Source organism: Anomaloglossus baeobatrachus, chromosome 2 (genome assembly GCF_048569485.1).
Source record: "Anomaloglossus baeobatrachus isolate aAnoBae1 chromosome 2, aAnoBae1.hap1, whole genome shotgun sequence".
Taxonomy (NCBI): Eukaryota; Metazoa; Chordata; class Amphibia; order Anura; family Aromobatidae; genus Anomaloglossus; species Anomaloglossus baeobatrachus.
This window is the reverse complement of record NC_134354.1, coordinates 267,732,488-267,757,515: the sequence shown is the minus strand read 5'-3', so window position 1 is coordinate 267,757,515 and position 25,028 is coordinate 267,732,488.

Sequence of the window (25,028 nt, the reverse complement as noted above, 5' to 3'; positions counted from 1 at the left end):
CCAGATGTAATTTTACGAAAGGTTTTGCTGGTGATTGGTAAATCATGAAAACCAGAAAGCTCTGGGCTGTACGAGTGTAAATCACAAATTGAAAACATTGGTATTCAGATATAGCATAAAAGATGATATAAGATCAAAACTTTCCTCCCATACAATGATCAAATCATCAATGTACCTAGTATACCACACCATGTTCTTCTCAAAAGTAAGAACATGGTGTGGACCTGGATAAAGGCAGTTTTGTGCCAAAACATGTAGTCCCAATGTGAACTTAATGCTATATTTAGGTTACTATGGCAACGGTGGCAGCGATGACATCACCGCTTTCCAACCTGCAGCCTCGGCTCATTCATTCAGTTATTAAACTCTACGGGGAGGAGCAGCGTCTTCCTTCCTGTGCATTCTGATAGAGCAAAGCTAGATGGGTTGAAGAAGACAGAAGACCAGGATCGTGGATGGCTGAGAGGGAGTAATAAATATTGAGTCCTTAAGTGTGTCTGTGTATTCATTTCTAATAAAGTATTTTTTCTCTATGTGGTTTTTTTTAACCCTTTAATGGAGATTCTAAATGGCCGGGTCAAACTTGGCCTGACCCCTTATTACCCCTTATTACCCAGCGTGCCACCTGGTACCAGGGCCGCTGTAGAGTTGGATACAGTGCCAGAAGATGGCGCTTCCATGAAAGCACCATTTTTTGGGGCGGCTGCGGACTGCAGTTTGCAGCGGGGGCCCAGACAGCTTGGGCCACCCTGCACTGTGGATTACAGTCCCCAGCTGCCTAGTTGTACCTGGGTGGACACAAAATTGGGCAAAGCCCATGTTGTTTTTTTTTTTTAATTATTTCATGAAATAATATACACACTTACACAATATATAGTTGTATAAAAATAAATAATTTAAAAATATGACGTAGTGGTCCGCGGTATTTTTGAATCTCAGTGCACATAAAGCAGACGACTAGGGGGACCTTGGCTGGCAATCAAAATACAGGTAAGCCCATTAATTTTTGTTTTTATTTAAAAAAAATAAAAAAAAATGCTTGGGCTCCTGCCATAATTTGATCGCCAGTCAGTAAAGCCAGGCAGTTGGGGGCTAGGATTTTCGGCAGCCCGCAGCCGCCCCTTGAAATGGCGCATTGTTTCTTAGCGTCATTTCCAAGCGCTTTACCAGGCTCATCCAGTGGCCCTGATGGCGCTGGCACACTGGGTAATAAAGGAGTTAATACCAGCTTTGTATTCTCAGATGGTACTAAGTCCAGAATTCATGGTGTCACGCCAAATTAGACATGGCCACCATGAATTTCTAGTAAAAAGTAAAAAAAAAAACCACAACACAGAGACATTTTTATTATTAGAAATAAAACAAAAAAAAATTATAGACTTCATCTTTATTATAAAACAATCTGTAGTCCACAGGTACAAAAAGTCTATACAGTGTGAGAAGCAGAGAGAGCAATGAACAATGTCAATTCTGTTACATCACTCTGTACAGCAGCAGCTATACAGAGTGAGATGCAGAGAGAGCAATGAACAATGTCAACTCTGCTACATCACTCTGTACAGACAGTCTATACAGTGTGAGAAGCAGAGAGCAATGAACAATGTCAACTCTGTTACATCACTCTGTACAGCAGCAGCTATACAGAGTGAGATGCAGAGAGAGCAATGAACAATGTCAACTCTACTACATCACTCTGTACAGACAGTCTATACAGTGTGAGAAGCAGAGAGCAATGAACAATGTCAACTCTGTTACATCACTCTGTACAGCAGCAGCTATACAGAGTGAGATGCAGGCTGGCACTGAGGCCGGAGTTCCACTTACGTGTAACTCGTACAGTCTTGCATCGGCATCTCCCCGAATGGACTGACACTCCCCAGATAAGAGCGTCGACGGCTCCTGTCAGAAGAGTGTGCTGCCGTACTGGGTGATGCAGATGCGACACTACCACAGTGACTATCAAAGTTCAGTTATCAGGACCTTTGAGACATCATAGTCATGTGAGTTTGTGGCCAATGAAGTACTACAGCATTCGCACGTGACTATGATGTCATTGAAGGTCCTTTAGTAGTCAGTGCTGGTTATCGGGTGGCACAGCAATGAACGGACGGAGGCGGAAGGAGAAGCATCAGACCTGTAAGTATAATCAGAATGTTTTTTAATAATGTGCTTTATCTATCTTTATAGTTCGGGATCGCCCATCCCTACTCGCTAATCCTAATGAGTAATCACAAGGATACTCGCAGAGTGACGAGCAGCCCGAATACCGTACTACCCGGCGAGTACCGAGTAGTAATGAGCATACTCACTCATCAATACTCATGGACTTTTAATCATCTGAATAAAGATTCCCTTTTCCAATATATATACAGTATATACAGTGTATTCTGATTCCATGTCAGATAGTGAGAAAGACATGCAGATGTGTCTTTTTAGATAGTGTATGGAAACTGCTGGTTAATATAAATATATATATATATATACATATATATATATATATGTATATATATATATATATATTTCCCATTTTAGGTCTATTAGGAACCAAATTTATTCATATTTGCCCAGACCGCAATTCCCTTCCTGAGATCTTGGCTGATATCTTTTGACTTTTCCATGATGCTGCACAAAGAATCAGTGTGTTTCAGGTATGCATTAAAATACATCCACATGTGTGTCTCTAATTAACTCCAATGTTGACAATAACCCTATCAGTAGTTTAACCCATTAAGGGCAAAGCCAATTTTGTCCCTAATCAAAAGGCCAAATTTTACAAATATAACCAGTGTCACTTTATGAGGCTATAACTCTGGAACACTTCAATGGCTCCCAGTGATTTTGAGATTGTTTTTGTCATGATCAGTTGTACTTCATGATAGTGGTAAATTTAGGACAATATTTTTTGCTTTTTTTTGTGAAAAGATCCGAAATTTGATGAAAAGTTTTAAAATTTTGCCATTTTTAAACTTATAATTTTTATGCCCTTAAACCAGAGAGTTATGTCACACAAATTAGATAATAATTTTCATTTCCCACAGGTCTACTTTACATCAGCGTAATTTTTGCAATCAGCAACCAAATTTTTGGGGGTTAGGAAGTTAGACTGGTTCAAAGTTCATTTGCTTTTTCCCACTTTTTTTCAAGAATATTCACAAAACCATTTTTTAGGGACCACATCACATTTGAAGTGACTTTGAAAGGCCTAGGTGATAGAAAATACTTAAAAGTGACCCCATTCTAAAAACTGCACCCCTCAAGGTACTCAAAAGTCACACTCAAGATTTATTAACCTTTCAGGTGCTTTACAGGAACTAAAGCAATGTGCAATGAAAATATATATATATATATATATATATATATATATATATATATATGTTACCTAAAAATGTTGATTTAGAAACAATTTTTTCACTTTTAGAAGAAATGACACAATAAAATGGACTCCAAATTTTTTTACCTATTTTCTTATGTGGTGATACCCCACCTGTGGTCAGAAACCTTTGTTTGGACAAATGGGAGGGCTTGGAATGGAAGGAGCAATATTTTCATTTTAGAACAGAAATGTGTCTGAAATAGATTGAGGGCACCATGTCGCATTTGTAGTGACCCTAAGATACCCAAACAGCAGAAACCCCCCAAACGTAACCCTGATTTGGAAACTGAACCCCTCAAGGATTTTATCTAGGGGTATAGTTAGCATTTTGAACCCACAGGTACTTAACAGAGTTTGATAACATTAGGATGTCATATTGAAAATGTTCATTTTTTTCACAAAGATTTTGCACCAAATTTTTCACTTTTTCAAGAAGTAACACCAAAGAGTGGACCCCACAGTTTGTTACCCACTTTCTTATGAGTGTAGTGATACCCTAGTGATATCCTACATGTAGTCAGAAACCTCTGTTTGGACAAATGGGAGAGTTCGGAATGGTAGGAGCAATACTTGAATTTTGGAAAGAAAATTTGGCTGCAAAATATTGTGGGTACCATGTTGCATTTGTAGTGTCCCTAAGGTACCTTAACAGCAGAAACCCCACACAAGTTACCCCATTTTGGAAACTAAACCTCTCAAGGAATTTATCTTGATGTTTGGTGAGAACTTTGAAACCCCTGGTGCTTCACAGAATTTTATAACGTTGAGCCGTGAAAATTACAAAATAATTTTTTACCACAAAATTATTACTTTAACTAGACAATGTTTTTTTCACAAGGGTAACAGGAAAGAATGCACCTTACAATTTATTGTGTGTCATGACTATGATGAAGGCGTGGCCAAAGTGAGTCTCTTGTCTATCTTTAGTGGATTGTATTCCATCACTCATGCCTTTTACTGCCTGTATGGTAATTTTCTGGAATAATTTTTAAAAATATCTTTTTCTTAAAGTACAAAGTGAATTTTTATACTCCTTGGCTCGCTAGACATTGCTTTTTTTCAATAAGTTTATAGCAAGAAATCAGATTGCCACGGATTTGAGTCATTCTTGTTTTGGTGAGCTACAATAAAAAAAGTGGATTGGATTAGTTATATATATTTAAACCAACAGAGGATGGCTAATTGTACACAAAATGCAGTAAAAGGCATTGCAGAACAACTGGATCCCATTTTTTTTGATGGAATGGTAAAACAGAATGACTCTGAACATGGTGTTGGCAAAAAAAGGTGGTGTATGTAAAGTGTTTGGAACTTACTGTTGTACTTTTAATTCAGCCATGAATGATGGTAACTGAAGCCTTGAAGGGCCTGACAACCTGACAACCTTATCTAATGAACTAGTGAAAAACTCAAGGGTAACTGATTCATTAACAAACCTGTTGGAAGGATGGTTCGGCAGATTGAGCAGACTAATTGCCTCAGTACTGATGTCTCTCTGTGTGATGACAGCCATATTGGAGACCTGCTGATGTTGTGCACCTTGCATAAGAGAACTTTTACAGAGACTGATTGACACCAATAAAACTAAAACTATGTATCAGAATGAAGAACTATCCTAGAGACTTATGACTGATGACATCTTCTAGCAACAGTGTTCCACCTTCTAAGATGATGGCAATTTATGAACAAGCCCAGCCATGAAACAGATTACATGAGTGTCATGGACGTTTGGAATAAAAAGGAGAAAAATTTAGAAATATCAAAAGTTAAAAGTTGAAACAATTTTCATGGAGGATGGGAATGCACACATATATCCAATCATATTAATGGAAGTGTTTTAACACATGATATCCCCATAATATTAGATTCCTAGTACCAGGATATACTCTTATAAATACTTAAACAAATGTGGAAACCACACAGTGGAGTCAAATAATCCATAAGGTTATCGATAACGTGCGGTGTCCCTTGAAAAAGGCAATCCGAAACGGCTGTTGGGCGCGGACCTTGGACATTTCCCTCCTACTTGAATTGCTGGTATGTACCTTGTGATCACCTTACTTTATCGATGCTGGACATGGTAGTGCCAGGAAATTAGGGGAACCCCCCTATTCCATGCCATGCAACTTTCCACTTAGGAGGGGACTGTTACATGTGGATGACTGAGATTTATATGTTTCCACTACTGTCACGAGACACAATAATCTATAAAACTTCAGTCACCTATTACTTATAAGGCCCTGGTCCCCACGTGTGCGAGGTCTTCTATTTATCCCCTCTAACAATGTTTGTCACTTAGGAATTGTGTTGCAATTCCTTTTAATTGTTTGTTTCTATGACTCTGATTAATAAAGATTTATGGATTATTTGACTCCACTGTGTGGTTTCCACATTTATTTAAAAAGTTAAAAGTTGTAGCAAAATGTACTGTATTGTCCAAAGTGATATTTCCATGGAAGAGACAAAGGAATGTTTATAGATTTGTGCTTATTAAACGCCTGTTTCTGGGAGGTAACAATAACCTTAGATTTATGCAGAACTTGTGTTATTAACATCTGGGTGTTTGATAAGCAAGTGTATTCGGGGTGAAGACACTTCAAAATAGTGTCTTTGCATCAAGTATCTTTTGTTTAAAAACTAATATTCTGAGAAGTTAATTACGAAAAAAGATTTTAACCAATAGGAAATAGACATAGACAAGTAATGTATATATAAATGGCTCCATTGTCTTTCTTGTGATGCATTTTTGGGCAGATAATAGCTTGATAATGGGTAGACAGCAGCTTGATAACCAGTAGACAAGACTTTGACCTCCTCTCCTTGTGGGCAAGAATAAAAAAAACTGCTTAATTTAGATGAATCCGTGCCTTAAGGTATAATTACTATTAACTGATTAAACACCATAAACATTCCATACAGACCTCTGCAAATATATAAAGATTTAACCAAATTAACAATGCTCCTAAGAGTACATTTATATGAACACATTTTTGTCCATGCGCACAGGAACCCAATGTTAGCTTATGTAATATATTTTTTACAAGAACCTTAAGTCCATGTGAAAAAAAACACTATGCTCTGGTCTTTTTTAATTTACAGAGGAGACTAGTGCATGTATATAAGGCCTGTTTCACACGTCAGTGATTCTGGTACGTATGTGCTAGTTTTTATACTTACCGGAATCACTGACATACGCAGACCCATTATAATCAATGGGTCTGCGCACACCTCAGTGATTTTTCACTGACCGTGTCTGCGTGCGACATACACGTGTGTTCATGATTTCCGCACGGAGACATGTCCGTTTTTTTCTGTCATCACTGATGTACCACAGACATTAAAAATAAAAAAACATTTTAAACTCACCTGTCTCCAGCGACGCTGTATTTTGCAGCTGCTCTCTGCTTCTTCCTGGCCGGCTCATTATGGCATGCATATTCATGTATGCAGCCAGAGCTGACCCGGACGAAGCTGCAGAGGTGAGAGACACAGCAGCGGCCAGATGCTGCAGAGCCAGAGATTCAGTACCACGGACAGCAGGAGCTGGGACAGGTGAGTTTATCTCCATGTGCAATCACTGATCACGTATCACAGATTGCACATGTCAACGCACGTGTGCTGTGAATCACAGCACATGGAGGGACATAGGCGTTTTTTAACACGTCAGTGAAAAACATTTGTGTTTTTCACTGATGTGTGAAGCAGGCCAAAATGGCAGATTCTGCACTTGTTCCCTATGTAAATGGTCACACAGAGTTCCACACAAAAGCAAGAAATGTTCTCAATTTGCTAATGTCTACTTTGGCCATCTGAATTTAGCCTAAAGCAAAGTCCTGGTTTATTTTTGATAAACAGTCAAAAAACAGATGATGGAAAACATTTCTTTCACATTATATGCAGTGCCGACCTTGATTTAGAATACAATACTGGTAACTCATTACTCGAAGTCTGCCTGCTGTTACAAGAGAGCGTCCTGATTCTTCAGTGATAATTACCTGATTTCATCCTCTCGTCTTACGGCAATCTCACTCACATTTGTAGCTTTATGTTTGCAAGCAGATGACAAATTCATATTTAATGCAAAGGCAGGAGGGATTAGCTCATGGAATAAATGCATTTTCAATATGTTTTCAGAATCTAAGCACCTTCAATAACTATTTTCTATGATTTACCATGACATTGAGGAAGGAAGGAAATGAGGCGGATTGAAGAGTGATGATCAGGTAAAGAGCTGTATGTACATTATCAATAGAGTCCCTCCGGCAGGAGAGCTAAGGATACAGCTCTGCTGAGTTTCACTCCTTATGCGCCTGTAATTCCTTGCCAGCTTGCTTTAGAATTTACTTTCTGACTAATTAATTGCATTTTTCTCTGATTAAAGCATTTATCCTTTTATATAAATTCAGTCCGTGGAGGGTCAGGTTTTTGTTTTATTGCATTTCACTATTATCTATCGGTGGTGACTAATTAAACTCAAGCAAAAGTCTTGGATTAATGTAACCCTTAATATACTACATTTAATCTAAAATAATCCTGTTTATTCAAAAAATAATCTGTAACTGAATCTGCATGTATTTTTTTAAAATAGGAACATTATTCATAAGATTATATTCTTATCTCTAGTAGCTTTTAATTTTTTTTATTTCTGTTTTGGGATGACCTAGTAAAATGATTCAGTACAGGATCCATTCATTTAACTGGGAAGGAAATGTCCTAAAACATCTTACATTGGACTGCAATCCAGATGAAATACATTTCAAAAGTGGATTAAAATACATAGTTTGTTCAAATTTATTGTCCTGTCAAAATATAGATCACTACTAAATTAGTTTTTTAACATTGATATCATGAAAAATTGATCATAATAGATGGTCATTTATTATTTCTCTCATTATTGTATCCATTTTTTAAGCAATGCCCTTGCCCAGAATGTTAAAGGTGTTCAGAGACATCTCCAGCAAAGGTGTATCTATAAGAAAAGGTACAAAGCAGAAAAGATACTGTGCATTATTTTTGATCCATTTATAATAGATCCATTTTTAAAAAATAATTATTTAAAGAAAAAAATAGATCTGCAGTCATGACTAAAGGGGGCTTCACATGCTACGATATCGCTAATGATTTATCGTCGGGGTCATGTCGTTAGCGACACACATCCGGCGTCCTTAGCAACATCGCAGCGTGTGACACGTACGAGCGATCTTAAACGATCGCAAACAGGCAAAAATCGTTGGTTTTGGAGAGTTCGTCCTAAAATCAAATATTGTTTGCCTGTTTACTAGCGATGTTGTTCCTCGTTCCTGCGGCAGCACACATCGCTGTGTGTGACACCACAGGAGCGACAAACATCTCCTTATCTCCATCCACCAGCAATGAGGAAGGAAGGAGGTTGGCGGCATGTTACGGCCGCTCATCTCCGCCCCTCCTCTGCTATTTAACGGCTACTGTGTGACGTCGTTGTGACGCCGCATGACCTGCCCCCTTAAAAAGGAGGCGAATTGGCGTCCAGAGCGACGTCGCTGACCAGTTATGTGCGTGTGACGCTGCCATAGTGATAATGTTCGCTACGGCAGCGATCACACAATATCACACGTATGACGGGGGCAGGTGCTATCGCGCTCGACATCGCTAGCTGATGCTAGCGATGTCGCAGCATGTAAAGCCCACTTAAGAGATTTGAGACTGACTAAAATTTTTGTTTTAAAAAAACTTTGCTGCTTCCGTTTTTATGGTAGCAATTTGCATTAATGCTAGGTTGCTATGTGAGCGATCAGATGAATTAAAAAAAATTGCAGTTATTAGTTGCCATGAAAATCAACATAATCACAAAAAACCCTATTTCAGCTCAATTTTAGCCCTGCCCCAAAATTTTCATCCTACATAATTGTAGTCATCTTCTTATTAGCTTAGGAAAAACAATGACAAGGGGGCTTATATCACTGTGTTGGGCTAATTGAATTTTAGGAACAGACTGGGTGCTTAAAAAGGGGACTGGTGTTTTAAATAATTGTCTTTTTCTATTAACCATAGTTACCGGCAAGGATATAGATTCATTCATAACTCCTTTGCATGAAAACGGTTTTACAGGCAAGGACTTTGCTGCTTGTGAGATTGTCCGTAAACTAGCCATTTGCTTTACAGGCAAGGACTTTGCTGCTTGTAAGATTATCTTTAAATCAGACATTTATTTGATCTTCAAGAACTTCAAAGAGAGGTTCAAAAGCTGTGAAAAAAATGTCAAGATGCCAAAGAAAGACCAAAAAGAGCCAGGACTATCTCCTAAAGTTTATTCAGTTATGCAATCCATTCAACACCAGTGCAAAGTTTGTTTATGAATGGTAGAAGGGAAGTGCTAGTTCAATTGCACTCAAAGATAGATGAAGGCTTTTGAATGCAGAAATTGAGTCAATAAGGGCAGAAAATGAAACACTCTACAAGAAAAAAATCAAGGACAGACAGATATTCTGCAGGAAGAATAGGGTAAAGCTATTTTCTTTGAAAAACTCTCCTTCAAAGTGTTTGGGACATCTGAAAAGATGATTGTCCAGAGAAGAAAAGATGAGTATTACCAAGAGTCCTATGTCATGCCAATAGTAAACCATCCTGAGACTATTCATTTTTGAGGTTGCTTTTAATTCAAGGGACTAGGCTCATATACAATTTTTCCTGCTACAAAACATCTTACAAGAGCAACTTCATCCAACAACACATGTTCTCTCTGCTGATGAACAATGCTTTTTTCCTGCATGATGAAGGACCATGTCACAAGGCAAAAGTAATAATTAAGTAGCTCAGTTTACAAAAAAAATTGAAATTTTGGGTCCATGGACAAGAAATTGACAAGATCTCAATCCCATTGAAAACTTATTGTCAGTTCTTAAGATAGAAGGACAAACAAGAAAACAGAAATTGTGATGAACTCCAAGTGCTGAATAGGATAGAATGGATTGCCATCAGTCATAATTTGGCCCAAAAACAATTTACAGCAGTCTTATGAATCAGAGTCAACTAGTAAATATTGTCTTTGCATAAACTTGATGTATTTTTTTTTTAAAAAAAGTCTAAAAACTTCTGAAAACATAGAAACATCTGACTAAAAGATCTAAAAACAATGAAGCAGCAAACTTTGTGAATTCTTAAATTTGTGTCAGTCTGGAAACTTTGAGCTATGACTGTGTTGCAAGCACATGACAACTGGGCGTGTGAGCAGAGCCCAAGTATAACAGTGCTGACCCCATTTGCACAAACTTATTTGAGTTGTTTGAGACTACACATTCGCAACCTTTACCTTGGAAAGGATATTAATATGAGATCACAAAGCATGAAGCCAATCAGGTGATATCTGCTCAGGCAGTGGCCAAATGTATACAATGTAAAAAGAACACCTTAGATTTCTACTGTATATTGTTTACCCCAATATATGAGTATTTCTATATTTTTTGGATGAAGATTCCTATGAACCAAAAACAGCAGGGCAATACTGAAATGTACAGGCAGAGAAATAAATATAAAATGTAACCTTTATTAAGTTTATTAAAAGATTAAAAAGACACAAACAAACAAAAAGGGGACTGTCAAAAACAACCAATGTCCCACTTGGAGGATTCACATGGAAGAAAAAACCATAGTGTGGGGGAGGAAACCCCATGCATGGTTATTCTTGAACAAAACTGTTATCAAACGACCAATAACTTCCCCAAAAATCATAAGGGGAACATAGCCTAGTTGACTACATAGCTATTAGAGATAGCAGAGAAAGAGCATGTTAATGAGTGCAGTCTGGAATTAATACCCATCCAGAATTCCCAGCCACACACAATTGTACAGAAGCCTATGGTTCAATAATAGTTTATTTGAGAAATTTCAGATATGCACATCTAAGTAATTGGGTGATACTATTATCACAAACAAACCCCCTGACAACTACTGACAAATATAATAATGACCATCAGAATAATTCATCAAAGTGCAAAAGGTAATGATAAAGAGAAGGGGGTAATATCATTGTTACACCATACCCTCCTAGGTAACAACACTCTGACCTCAATCATCCAAGCTCCTGGACCTCCCGATGTGTTTCATTGGACTCATCAGGGGAGAAACAATGGCTAGTAGAGCAACAATGTCCACACAACACAGCCCAGACATTTGTTTATAACGCCCATCCTCATAATCCTCATATTAAGATAAAATTGCTCTACTGGCCATTATTTCTCCTCTGATGAGTTCAATGAAACACATCGGCAGGTCCAGGAGCTTGGATGGTTAAGATCAGAGTGTTGCTACCTAGGAGGATATGTTGTGGCTTTGATATTAGCCCTCTCTCTGGTGTATGGTCATAACACCTTTCTCTTTATCATTGCTTTTTGCATATGGATGAATTATCCCTATCGATATTGTTATATTTGTCAGTAGTTGTTAGGGGTTTGGTAGTGATAAGGACACTAGTATCACCTCCTACGTAGATAAAGATATCTGGAATCTTTCAGGTAATTATTATTGAACCATAGGTTTTGCAAAATGTGTGTGGCTGGGGATTCTGTTTTCTATTTGCTTGGAGTGTATTGTCGTGCTTATGTATCTCTAAAGGCCACGGCACACTAAGCAACATTGCTGCTGAGGCACGACTTTTCTGACGTAGCAGCGATGTTGCTAGTGATGTCGCTGTGTGTGACATCCAGCAACAACCTGGCCCCTGCTGTGAGGTCATTGGTTGTTGCTGAATGTCCTGGACCATTTTTTAGTTGTTGCTCTCCCGCTGTGTGTGACAGCGAGAGAGCAACAACTGAATGTGCAGGCTGCAGGAGCCGGCTTCTGCGGACGCTGGTAACCACGGTAAACATTGGGTAACCAAGAAGCCCTTACCTTGGTTACCCAATATTTACCTTCGTTACCAGCGTCCGCCACTCTCACGCTGCTAGTGCCGGCTCCCTGCTCTCTGCACACGTAGCCGGAGTACACATCGGGTAATTAACCCAATGTGTACTGTGGCTAGGAGTGCAGGGAACAGGGGGCCGGCACTGGCAGCGTGAGAGCGGCGGACGCTGGTAACGAAGGTAAATATCGGGTAACCAAGGTAAGGGCTTCTTGGTTACCCGATGTTTACCGTGGTTACCAGCGTCCGCAGAAGCCGGCTCCCTGCTGCCTGCACACGTAGCATAGTACACATCGGGTAATTAACCCGATGTGTACTGTGGCTAGGTGTGCAAGGAGCCAGCGCTAAGCGGTGTGCGCTGGTAACCAAGGTAAATATCGGGTTGGTTACCCGATATTTACCTTAGTTACCAAGCGCAGCATCACTGCTGGTTGGGGGCTGGTCACTGGTTGCTGGTGAAATCTGCCTGTGTGACAGCTCACCAGCAACCCGTGTAGCGACGCTCCAGCGATCCCTGCCAGGTCAGGTTGCTGTGGGATCGCTGGAGCGCCGCTTAGTGTGACGGTACCTTAAGCTTTAGTGATTTCTCAAGTCACCAATCAAGCCTTAGTTGTCTATTAATTTCAGACCACACTCATTAACACGTACTTTCTCTGATATCTATATATATGATTGCCTTATTCTGTCTGTCTGTCTGTCTTGCTCCAAAATTGTGTCGTTACAGTGACAACCAGCGGATTGGCCGCTGGGCTCAGCATGCCCCCCTGCACAGATTGGCCGCTCGGCTTGGCCTGGCCCCACCCCCCGCACGAATTGGCTTGTTGCCCCGGCACCCTGCACGTATTGGGCGCTCGGTCAGGCCCCGCCCCCTCACATATTGGATGCTCGTCCTGGCCCCGCCCCCCGCACGCATTGCCCGAACCCACACGGAGACGCCCGACTCCCAGGTGACTGCTGCAGCCCCGGAAGCCCACACCGGCAGGACTAAGTGGAGAAAAGCCACTAGCTTACCCCGCCTGCTGGCACACGAGTGCCGGAGCCAGCGCAGCCTGGTAACTATAGTACACATCGGGTAACTATAGAAACTGCTTTCCTTAGTTACCCGATGTAACTAGCTTACCCCGGGTCCCACACACGTCGGCACTGTCGTTTTTAATAGTTACCTTTTCTCCACTTTGTCGGCGCGCTCCCGTGCTCTGTGTACACTACAGTTGCCGCGCGACAAGCTCCGATCACATGTTGTCATGTGACCAGGAAGTTGCGGCACAGCCACTGTCCTGTACACAGTGTACGGCTGCTTTCAGACATCCGTGTCACACATAGCACACATGCATGTATATACACACACAGCAGACACATATGGATACACCGAGCGCATACACACATACCGCACATGCATGTACACACACACTCTGCTGTACACTCACCCAGCGATGCGGTCCCCGGCACTGAAGTCCCCAGCGCTGTTCCTGCTTCCAGCTCCTCAGGGCACTGAATATTCAGTGAGTATAATAAGCAGTGATAAGGAGCGGGAGGCAGCAGAGCTGGCGACAGCATCGCTGGAGAGAGGTAAATATAGAAAATATTTTTATTAAAAGCAAAACCTATGGAAAAAAAAATGCTGTGCGGGCTATGCGGATTGTGACAGCTGCATGTTTTGCTGCGGGATTCCCACAGCGAAAACAATTGCATGTCACTTCTTTTCCGCAGGTAGCTGCGGGATTTCACTCCATTGACTGCAATGTAATCGTGAAATCCCGCAGGGATTAACGCAGGCAGCAAATTCTGTGTGGTTCATTGCGTTTTCCTGCGTTATTCCCTGCGGTATTTCGCGGTTTACCTGCGGTAATGTTCATCGCTGCCCTGCGGTTTGCAGGGAAGTGATGTCATTATGACAGGAAGAGGAAGCGGAGCAGAGAGTAATCACACACAAATCACACACAGAGACATATAGAATACACACACATCACATCACACACAGACACAGAATACACACACTTCACACTCACACACAGACACAGACATATAGAATACACACAGAAATCAAACGGACATATAGAAAAAAAAAAACCTGAGCTTCGCTGTATTTTTACCGTCCAGCCGCGGTAAACACACAGTGGCGGACCGGTATTCTCAGGCTGGGGAGAGCGAGGGACAGCGTTAATGTACCCCCCCTCCCCTCCCACAGCCGAGAATATCAGCCCGCAGCTGCTCCGGGACTGTCGCATCCATTATGCGGCGGTCCCGGAGTGTCCCCGGCTCTTCCAGACGTCGTGATGCGGTGGCAGTCCAGGTAATAAGGAGTTAAATGACAGCGCATCGCCGCCATTTAAGTCCCAGCTTTTAATCATGGCAGCGCCTATGAGACAGCTTTCATGATTAAAACCCGTCATTAAAGTGAATAAACACAAACACCGAAAAATCTTTTATTTTAAATAAAACAAAAAGCTCCTCTTTCACCCGTTTTTTAAGCCCCCCAAAACACACAGCTCCGATGTAATCCACGTCCTCCGATGCCTGCATCTAGCTGCGACTGACAACAGCGCTGAATGAATGCAGCCTCGCACAGAGCCTGTAGAGGTAATACAGGTCATTTCCCATGGCCAGTAATATAAACACACTACCGCCCGGGAGAAATGCAGCGTGTCAATCTGTCCTCTATCATCTATCTAGCTATCTATCTATCTCTCTATCTATCTATCTATCCATCCCTCTATCTCAGAAGGAATTTTTTTTTTCAATGTGCTTTATTGCATTGAATGCATTAAAACATATGTACCAATCCGCACGCAGCAAAACCGCGGCAATACCGCGAACAATACCGCGGTAAAGCCGCCGCAAACCGCATGTGGTTTTTGGTTGCGGTCTGCTGCGTTTTTTTACCGCAGGTGCGGTAATCTTTCAGACCCTGCGGAATTTTCTTAAGAAAATTCCATTTTCCAGTGCGCACAGGGCCTAATACTTACCTTTTCTCCACTTTGTCGGCGTGCTCCCGTGCACTGTGTACACTACAGTTGCCATGCGACAAGCTCCGATCACATGTTGTCATGTGACCAGGAAGTTGCGGTGCAGCCACTGTCCTGTACATAGTGTACGGCTGCCTTCAGACGTCCGTGTCACACATAGCACACATGCATGTATATACACACACAGCAGACACACAGCAGACACACATGGATATACCGAGCGCATACACACATTGCGCACATAAATGTATACACGCACACATACTCTGCTGTACACTCACCCAGCGATGCGGTCCCCGTCACTGAAGTCCCCAGCTCTGTCCCTGCTTCCAGCTCCTCAGGGCACTGAATATTCAGTGAGTATAATGAGCGGCGATAAGAAGCGGGAGGCAGCAGAGCCAGAGAGAGCATCTCTGGAGAGAGGTAAATATAGAAAATATTTTCATTAAAAAGACCCATATTTTCTCCGGTATGTTTTACACTGATGTCGCACGGATCACATCAGTGTGCGATCCATGTGACATCCGTGCTGCCGGAGATGCCTGCGTGTGTGCGTGCGGGGTCATGAAAAGTCACATGGTCCGTGTGCAAACACGGACGTGTGAGGCACATGAGAGAAAAACATGGGTACGTGTGACATCCGTGTTACAAAACGCATGTCACACGTACCTAAAACACAAACGTCTGAAACCAGCCTATGGCAGCGCTCCAGATCTGACAAAGTGGAGAAAAGCTGGATGTGTGAAACCACTAGCTTACCTCGGCTCTCGGCACACGTGTGCCGGAGCCGGCGTAGGCTGGTAACCATGGTACACATCGGGTAACTATAGAAACCGCTTTGCTTAGTTACCCAATGTGTAACATGGTTACTAGCTTATCCCGGCTCTCGGCACACGTGTGCCGGAGCCGGCGTAGGCTGGTAACCATGGTACACATTGGGTAACTATGGAAACCGCTTTGCATAGTTACCCGATGTGTACCATGGTTACTAGCTTACCCCGGCTCCTTGCCCATTCAGATCGATGCTCTCCCACTGTCAAAAACGCCGATGCATGCTGCACAGCAGGAGACCAACAAGCAAAAAATAAACCAGCACTGTCGCTTTGCATAGTTACCCAATGTGTACCATAGTTATCAGCTTACCGACGTACGCTGGTAACAAATGGTACACAATCCTGTAACTATGGAAAGCGCTTTCGTTAGTTACCCAATGTGTACCATGGTTACCACCTTACCCCCGGCTCCTGGCACATGTGTGCTTGAGCCGGCGTACGCTGGTAACCATGGTACACATCGGGTAACTAAGCAAAGCGCTTTGCATACTTACCCGATTGTGTAACATGGTTACCAGTGTATGCCGGCTCCCTGCCCATTCAGATCGATGGTCTCCCACTGTCAAACACGCCGATGCGTGCTGCACAGCGGGAGACCAACGAGCAAGAAATTAACCATCATTATTCAAGACTTGATGATTATATTATTATTCAATCTGCTAACCTACATACACATTCTAGACTACCCGATACGTTAGAATCGGGCCACCTTCTAGTGTCTAATAACTGAGTAGTCAGCTAGGCAACATCCCCCTTATGATTTTTGGGAAGTTGTTGGCCACTTGATAACAGTTTTGTGTAAGAATAACCATGCATGGGGTTTTTTATCCCCACACTAAGTGAATTCTCCAAGTGGGACATTGGCTGCTTTTGGAAGTCCCCTTTCTTGTTTGTTTGTGTATTTTTAATCTTTTAATAGACTTAATAAAGGTTAAATTTTATATATTTGTTTGTATGCACATTTTGGTATTGTCCTGCTGTTTTTGGTAAATAATTCCTGGGTAATTATACACCCTTTTGGTAATTATGAAGATTCCTATGACCAGTGAGACAAGATCACAATTTCTTCAGGTGCAGAATCCAGACCTATGAAGATTCTTGTTGATGTGATGATAAATGGTCGAAAGCACAAGTGTGATGCCTGCTTGGACTCAGGATCGGTGAAACAGGTGAATAGAGGCAACCGCCCACAAAGCAGGAACCCGGACCCCACAACCCTTTAACCTTTATACAGGGATTTCGAATTACGACAGGGCCTAGGATGTCGCTACTCACGGAAGACTGCGGTCCTGAGAAGAGCAGTAACCAGGCAGGATCAAATCCAGAAGGTAGAAGAGAGACAAATATCAGCAGGCGGGAGAGTGGTCAGATATCAGGCTAAGGGTCAAAACTGGAACTAGCAGCAAAGTATAGAAACAGCAGGTAGAAGAGTGGTCAGGTAATCAAGCTAAGGTCAATATACGGGAATACAAACAAACAGCAAGGAACCTAAGACTAGCAGGGAATTACAGGACTATATGTAGCATCTGCCAACAGAAGGGAGGAAGCATAAGAAGTGCCTTCCCATTGGTCCCAGCTCAAAGGTAGTTACTCCAGCTGGAAGGCACACACTACCACAGTCAACCAGTGGTACTGCAGGTCCTAGTGAAACGCAGCTTAATAGATGAGCGGAGCCTGCGTCCAGCAGAGCCACCGACTGCTTCCTCGTCCCCAGCACCACCCACAGTGGTGATGCGTCGTCGTCTGGGGATCGAAGCAGAAGTCGACTCCGGTGGAGACGTGACAACAGGTAAACATTGAGCATCTTGAGACGTAAGATAAGTCATCTTTAGAAAATAAATTAGGTTTCTGTCCAAAGGGTTAAGTTTTCTGGAGTCCTTATTATTGTACATAAGTGGACATTTCTTTATGGAATATTATAATAGTTATTTATTTGTAGGAGTGGTGATATTTTTGCATATGGGGCAGAATTATAGTAATTATATTTTTGTACCTAGGGACAGAATTATAATAATTACGTTTTTTGTTCATAGGGGCACTATAATAAGAGTTAAAGTATTGTATATAGGAGAGCAGTATTACACAACTTATTCTTTTATACAAGAAAAAATATTGATTTATACAATTAGCCAGGATTTGTTGATTTTCGTTAGTGGGGAGTCCTTTTATTTCAATGGTCCCTTGTTTATGTATGCTGTTATGTATGTGTTTATAATTTAATCTGTCAAGAAATATAAAAATTATATTTATTAGAATAGTGGTTATATGCTTTTCTAATGCCCTCTTCATCCTTTGCATAGCAATTTACATAGAAATGTATTAATGCACTCAATATGGACTCAGTACAAAGTGTGTGTAATTGTCTTTTAGTCAGCAATGCGATTGTTGGTGATGAAAAATAATTGCGTGGTAATAGGATAAATTACATCCTGAAAGCCAGTGCCTCCATTGTTCTGATACTGAAAATCTAAAACTTTACAGTAACATTAATTTGTGGCCATCAGAGTTAATTTTGTTACTTGCAGAGTAATTGTAACATTTAATGGTAAAGTAAATGTAATGAGAGCATACCACATATTGTGTATTATGAAGCTTGCCGTGACAAAAACAGCACTTTCAGGTTATTTCATTTTTTTGCAAAATATTCATTTATTTTTATTTAAACTTTTAGAATTCATTTAGAATTTAGAATTTAGAATTTAGATTTTAGAATTTCATTATTCTATCTGCATTTCATAAACAATTTTACTTACGAAGGAATAGGAACAAGCAATCTGATAGGAAAACTTCCATTGAAAATCCAAAACCAATGTATAGAATTTGAAAGGTATCAGTAATTATGTGTTATGTCTACTACACTGTCTGCACAATTATTAGGCAAGTGAGTATTATCATAGAATCATCAGACATTTTGATGCAAATAGTCAATAGGGTCACCAAAGGTGTTGAGAGAAAAATAACACCAACTAACTGTCAAAGATTTAAGAAGACTCAATTGTGAAGTGACCAGCAACACATTTTACTCCAGTGCTGTCATATCCCAGAACTGTAACCTCCCTGGAGAGTCCAGGAGTAGAGATGAGCGAACCGGTCGCGGTTCGGCTCGAGGTTGGTTCGCCGAACGGACCTCCCGTTCGAGTTCGGTTCGTCGAACGTTCGACGAACCGAACTCGAACTGCATAGGAAACAATGGCAGGCAATCACAAACACAGAAAAACACCTAGAAAACACCCTCAAAGGTGTCCAAAAGGTCACAAACAACTCACAACACATGGGAAAGTGACAAGGACATATACTCATGCGAAAACAAAAGAGCTGGACAAGGAAAAAGAGTAGGACACACAGATATATGAGTATATGCAAGGAAACATCGATTCCATTATTGTGCAACTTGAGCCCTGCTCATTTTAGGCTTCCAATGATGATAAATTGCCTGAGCTCGCCACGTACGTCTTGGGGATCTTGTCGTGTCCTGCAGCCAGCGTTCTCTCGGAACCTGTCTTCAGTGCTGCTGTGGGTCTGCTGGCAGATAAGCACACGTGTCTGTCCACTGACAATGTGGACATGGCTCTCAGAGGACTTTTCTTCCCCTGGGTAAGCCAGGGGACGGGAAAGGCACGCGTATTTTTGAGAGTGCTTCATGCAAAGCATCTTTTTCTTTTTCAAAAGGGGGCTCAACCGATGCCAGTCAAGTGGGGTGTGTGTGGCCCAGTTAGTGGCAACGAGGGAGACTGTGGTTGGAGTCCCCTCGCTGTGTTTCTAAAAGAACCAAGATGAACAAGTCATGGCTCTCAGAGGACTTTTCTTCCCCTGGGTCAGCCAGGGGACGGGAAAGGCACGCGTATTTTTGAGAGTGCTTCATGCAAAGCATCTTTTTCTTTTTCAAAAGGGGGCTCAACCGATGCCAGTCAAGTGGGGTGTGTGTGGCCCAGTTAGTGGCAACGAGGGAGACTGTGGTTGGAGTCCCCTCGCTGTGTTTCTAAAAGAACCAAGATGAACAAGTCATGGCTCTCAGAGGACTTTTCTTCCCCTGGGTCAGCCAGGGGACGGGAAAGGCACGCGTATTTTTGAGAGTGCTTCATGCAAAGCATCTTTTTCTTTTTCAAAAGGGGGCTCAACCGATGCCAGTCAAGTGGGGTGTGTGTGGCCCAGTTAGTGGCAACGAGGGAGACTGTGGTTGGAGTCCCCTCGCTGTGTTTCTAAAAGAACCAAGATGAACAAGTCATGGCTCTCAGAGGACTTTTCTTCCCCTGGGTCAGCCAGGGGACGGGAAAGGCACGCGTATTTTTGAGAGTGCTTCATGCAAAGCATCTTTTTCTTTTTCAAAAGGGGGCTCAACCGATGCCAGTCAAGTGGGGTGTGTGTGGCCCAGTTAGTGGCAACGAGGGAGACTGTGGTTGGAGTCCCCTCGCTGTGTTTCTAAAAGAACCAAGATGAACAAGTCATGGCTCTCAGAGGACTTTTCTTCCCCTGGGTCAGCCAGGGGACGGGAAAGGCACGCGTATTTTTGAGAGTGCTTCATGCAAAGCATCTTTTTCTTTTTCAAAAGGGGGCTCAACCGATGCCAGTCAAGTGGGGTGTGTGTGGCCCAGTTAGTGGCAACGAGGGAGACTGTGGTTGGAGTCCCCTCGCTGTGTTTCTAAAAGAACCAAGATGAACAAGTCATGGCTCTCAGAGGACTTTTCTTCCCCTGGGTCAGCCAGGGGACGGGAAAGGCACGCGTATTTTTGAGAGTGCTTCATGCAAAGCATCTTTTTCTTTTTCAAAAGGGGGCTCAACCGATGCCAGTCAAGTGGGGTGTGTGTGGCCCAGTTAGTGGCAACGAGGGAGACTGTGGTTGGAGTCCCCTCGCTGTGTTTCTAAAAGAACCAAGATGAACAAGTCATGGCTCTCAGAGGACTTTTCTTCCCCTGGGTCAGCCAGGGGACGGGAAAGGCACGCGTATTTTTGAGAGTGCTTCATGCAAAGCATCTTTTTCTTTTTCAAAAGGGGGCTCAACCGATGCCAGTCAAGTGGGGTGTGTGTGGCCCAGTTAGTGGCAACGAGGGAGACTGTGGTTGGAGTCCCCTCGCTGTGTTTCTAAAAGAACCAAGATGAACAAGTCATGGCTCTCAGAGGACTTTTCTTCCCCTGGGTCAGCCAGGGGACGGGAAAGGCACGCGTATTTTTGAGAGTGCTTCATGCAAAGCATCTTTTTCTTTTTCAAAAGGGGGCTCAACCGATGCCAGTCAAGTGGGGTGTGTGTGGCCCAGTTAGTGGCAACGAGGGAGACTGTGGTTGGAGTCCCCTCGCTGTGTTTTACATGCTTTTAGAAGGGCATGACATGGCTTGGAGGTTGACTTTCATCATATGCAAACTGTTGGCTACCAAAATGCTGCCTTTCCAACAACTGTGGTTATAGGCAATGAGGAACATACTGATGAAGATGAGACGCAGATACCCGATTGGGATGACAACTTAAATATTCGGTCAGGGCAAGAAGAAACTCGGTCTGAGGGGGAGGGGAGTGCAAACACAACAATTGATGATGAAGTTCTAGATCCCACCTACTGTCAACCCACAGTCAGACACTCGAGGAGGTCAATAGAGGCGGTGGAGGAGGATGCAACCGACGTCGAAGTAACCTGGCGCCTTCCTGGACACAGTCGGAGCACTGGTAGCACGTCTACAACTGCATCCTCAGCCACCACTCTGCCTCTGAGCATTATTCGGGGTGGATCAACAGGTCACATGGCCTCTAAGCCTTGCCTAGCCTGGTCCTTTTTTGACATAAAAAAAGATCGGCCAAATTATGTGATCTGTAACATTTGCCATGGTTATCTTAGTAGAGGTCAAAACCTCAGCAGTTTGACAACTTCTTCCATGAATCGTCACATGAATAAATATCATATGGCCTGGTGGGAAGCTCACCGTGCTGCAATGCGGCCTAGTGAAGCAAACCATCCACCGCCTGCCCCTTCCAGGGCATCCGCGCGCTCGTCATCTTCTAGGACTGTGGGGACAGCTGTCACACCTGTTTTTCCACCCACAACTTCCACCACTGTAACCGCAACAGGCAGTTTGCTTGGTAGGTCGTCAGTTGGTTTGGAAGGGGAAACAAGTGAGTGTGTACAGCTCTCTCAGACATCGATAGCACCAACTTTGGATGAAGGCAACATCATGTCTCCGCCTGCACTTTCCTCACAAAGCTGCATTTTTCCAGGGACACCCTACTCAACACCGTCTACACACAGCAGCCAGATCTCTGTCCCTCAGATGTGGTCAAATAAAAGGCCACTTCCTGCGACCCATGACAAAGCGAAGAGGTTGACTCTATCCCTCTGTAAGCTGTTGGCTACAGAAATGCTGCCTTTCCGCCTAGTGGACACACAGGATTTTAGAGACCTTATATCTGTCGCTGTGCCCCAGTACCAGATGCCTAGTCGCCACTACTTCTCTAAGAAAGGTGTGCCCGCGCTACACCAGCATGTCGCACACAACATCACCGCTTCCTTGAGAAACTCTGTGTGTGAACGGGTGCATTTCACCACCGATACTTGGACCAGTAAGCATGGACAGGGACGTTACATGTCGCTGACTGGGCACTGGGTAACTATGGTGATAGATGGTGAAGGGTCTGCTGCACAAGTCTTGCCGTCCCCACGACTTGTGTGTCAATTCTATGTCTGTCCAAGTTCCGCCACAGCTTCTGCATCCTCCACCTCATCTGTGTCCTCCACCTCCGCCCCAAGCCTGCCTGGTCAGGCCACCAGCGTTCTCACTGCGCAGAAGGAATCACGCACCCCTCATTACTATGCTGGCAGCAGAGCGCAACGGCATCAGGTGGTCTTTAGCTTGACATGTCTTGGGAATAAGAGTCACACAGCTGAGGAGTTGTGGTCAGCTCTGCGGTCCGAGTTTAATAAATGGTTGTCTCCACTCAACCTGCAGCCTGGTAAGGCCGTGTGCGACAATGCTGCAAACCTGGGTGCGGCCCTTCGCCTGGGCAAGGTGACACACGTACCTTGTATGGCTCACGTGTTGAACCTTGTCGTCCAGCAATTTTTAACACACTATCCCGGCCTAGATGGCCTTCTGAACAGGGCACGAAAACTGTCAGCTCACTTCCGCCGTTCAAGCGCCGCAGCAGAGCGACTTGCATCGCTCCAGAAGTCTTTCGGCCTGCCGGTTCATCGCCTGAAATGCGATGTGGCGACACGCTGGAATTCAACTCTCCACATGTTACAGCGACTGTGGCAGCACCGGCGAGCCCTGGTGCAATACGTCATGATGTATAGCCTGGGCCAACGAGATGCAGAAGTGGGGCAGATCACCCTGATGGAGTGATCTCAGATCAAGGACCTATGCACCCTTCTGCACAGTTTCGACATGGCGACGAATATGTTTAGCGCTGACAATGCCATTATCAGCATGACGATTACAGTCATTTACATGCTGGAGCACACGCTAAACACTATTCGTAGTCAGGGGGTGGGACAACAGGAAGGGGAGGAACTACAGGAGGATTCATATGCGCAAGACACAACAACATCACCAAGGTCCAGACGTTCATCATCACCAACGCGGCAGGCATGGGACCATGGGGGACAGGGATCAACAAGGGCGCATGGTAGCAGGCGACATGTTGAGGAAGGTGCAGGAGGACATGAAGATATGGAGGACGAACTGTCCATGGACATGGAAGACTCAGCAGATGAGGGGGACCTTGGTCAAATTTCAGTTGAAAGAGGTTGGGGGGAGATGACAGAGGAAGAAAGAACGGTTAGCACCTCTATGCCACAAACACAGCGTGGACTTGGTCCGCATGGCTGCGCAAGACACATGAGTGCCTTCTTGTTGCACTACCTCCAACATGACCCTCGTATTGTCAAAATTAGAAGTGATGATGACTACTGGCTTGCCACACTATTAGATCCCCGGGACAAGTCCAAATTTTGTGACATAATTCCACCCATAGAAAGGGACGCACGTATGCAGGAGTATCAGCATAAGCTGTTACTCGATCTTAGCTCGGCTTTTCCACCAAACAACCGTGCAGGTGCAGGAAGTGAATCTCCCAGTTGTAACTTGACAAACATGGGACGGCCTCGTCATCTTCAACAGTCTACCCGTACCAGTAGGACCGTATCTGGTGCTGGTAACAGCAATTTTATGGAATCTTTTCATAATTTTTTTAGACCCTCATTTGCAAGGCCACCAGAGACAACAAGTCTGACACATAGTCAACGGATGGAGAGGATGATACAGGAGTATCTCCAAATGAACATCGATGCAATGACTTTGCAAATGGAGCCTTGCTCCTTTTGGGCTTCAAATCTAGAAAAATTGACAGAGCTCTCCAGTTACGCCTTGGAGATTTTGTCGTGTCCAGCTGCCAGCGTTGTCTCTGAACGTGTCTTCAGTGCTGCTGGGTGTGTGCTGACAGATAAGCGCACGCGTCTGTCCAGTGACAATGTGGACAGACTGACGTTCATCAAAATGAACAAGTCATGGATCCAGAAGGAATTTACTACCCCTGTGTCATCCTGGGGAGAGTAAATGCTTGTGGATTTGGAATGTGCTTGATGCAAATCAAAACATCCTGTTTGCAACTAGGGCACAAGTGCTGCCACTGATGGGGTGTCTGTGTGCCCAATTTTGGGAAAAAAGGTAGACTCCGCTTGGAGTAACCCTTGCTTGCTGTGTTTTTTAAAAATGATACAAGATGAACAGATCTGAAGGCAAGATGAAGGCAACATCATGTCTCCGCCTGCACTTTTCTCACAAACCTGCATTTTTCCAGGGACACCCTACTCAACACCGTCTACAGACAGCAGCCAGATCTCTGTCCCTCAGATGTGGTCAAATAAAAGGCCACTTACTGCGACCCATGACAAAGCTAAGTGGTTGACTCTATCCCTCTGTAAGCTGTTGGCTACCGAAATGCTGCCTTTACGCGTAGTGGACACACAGGATTTTACAGACCTTATGTCTGTCGCTGT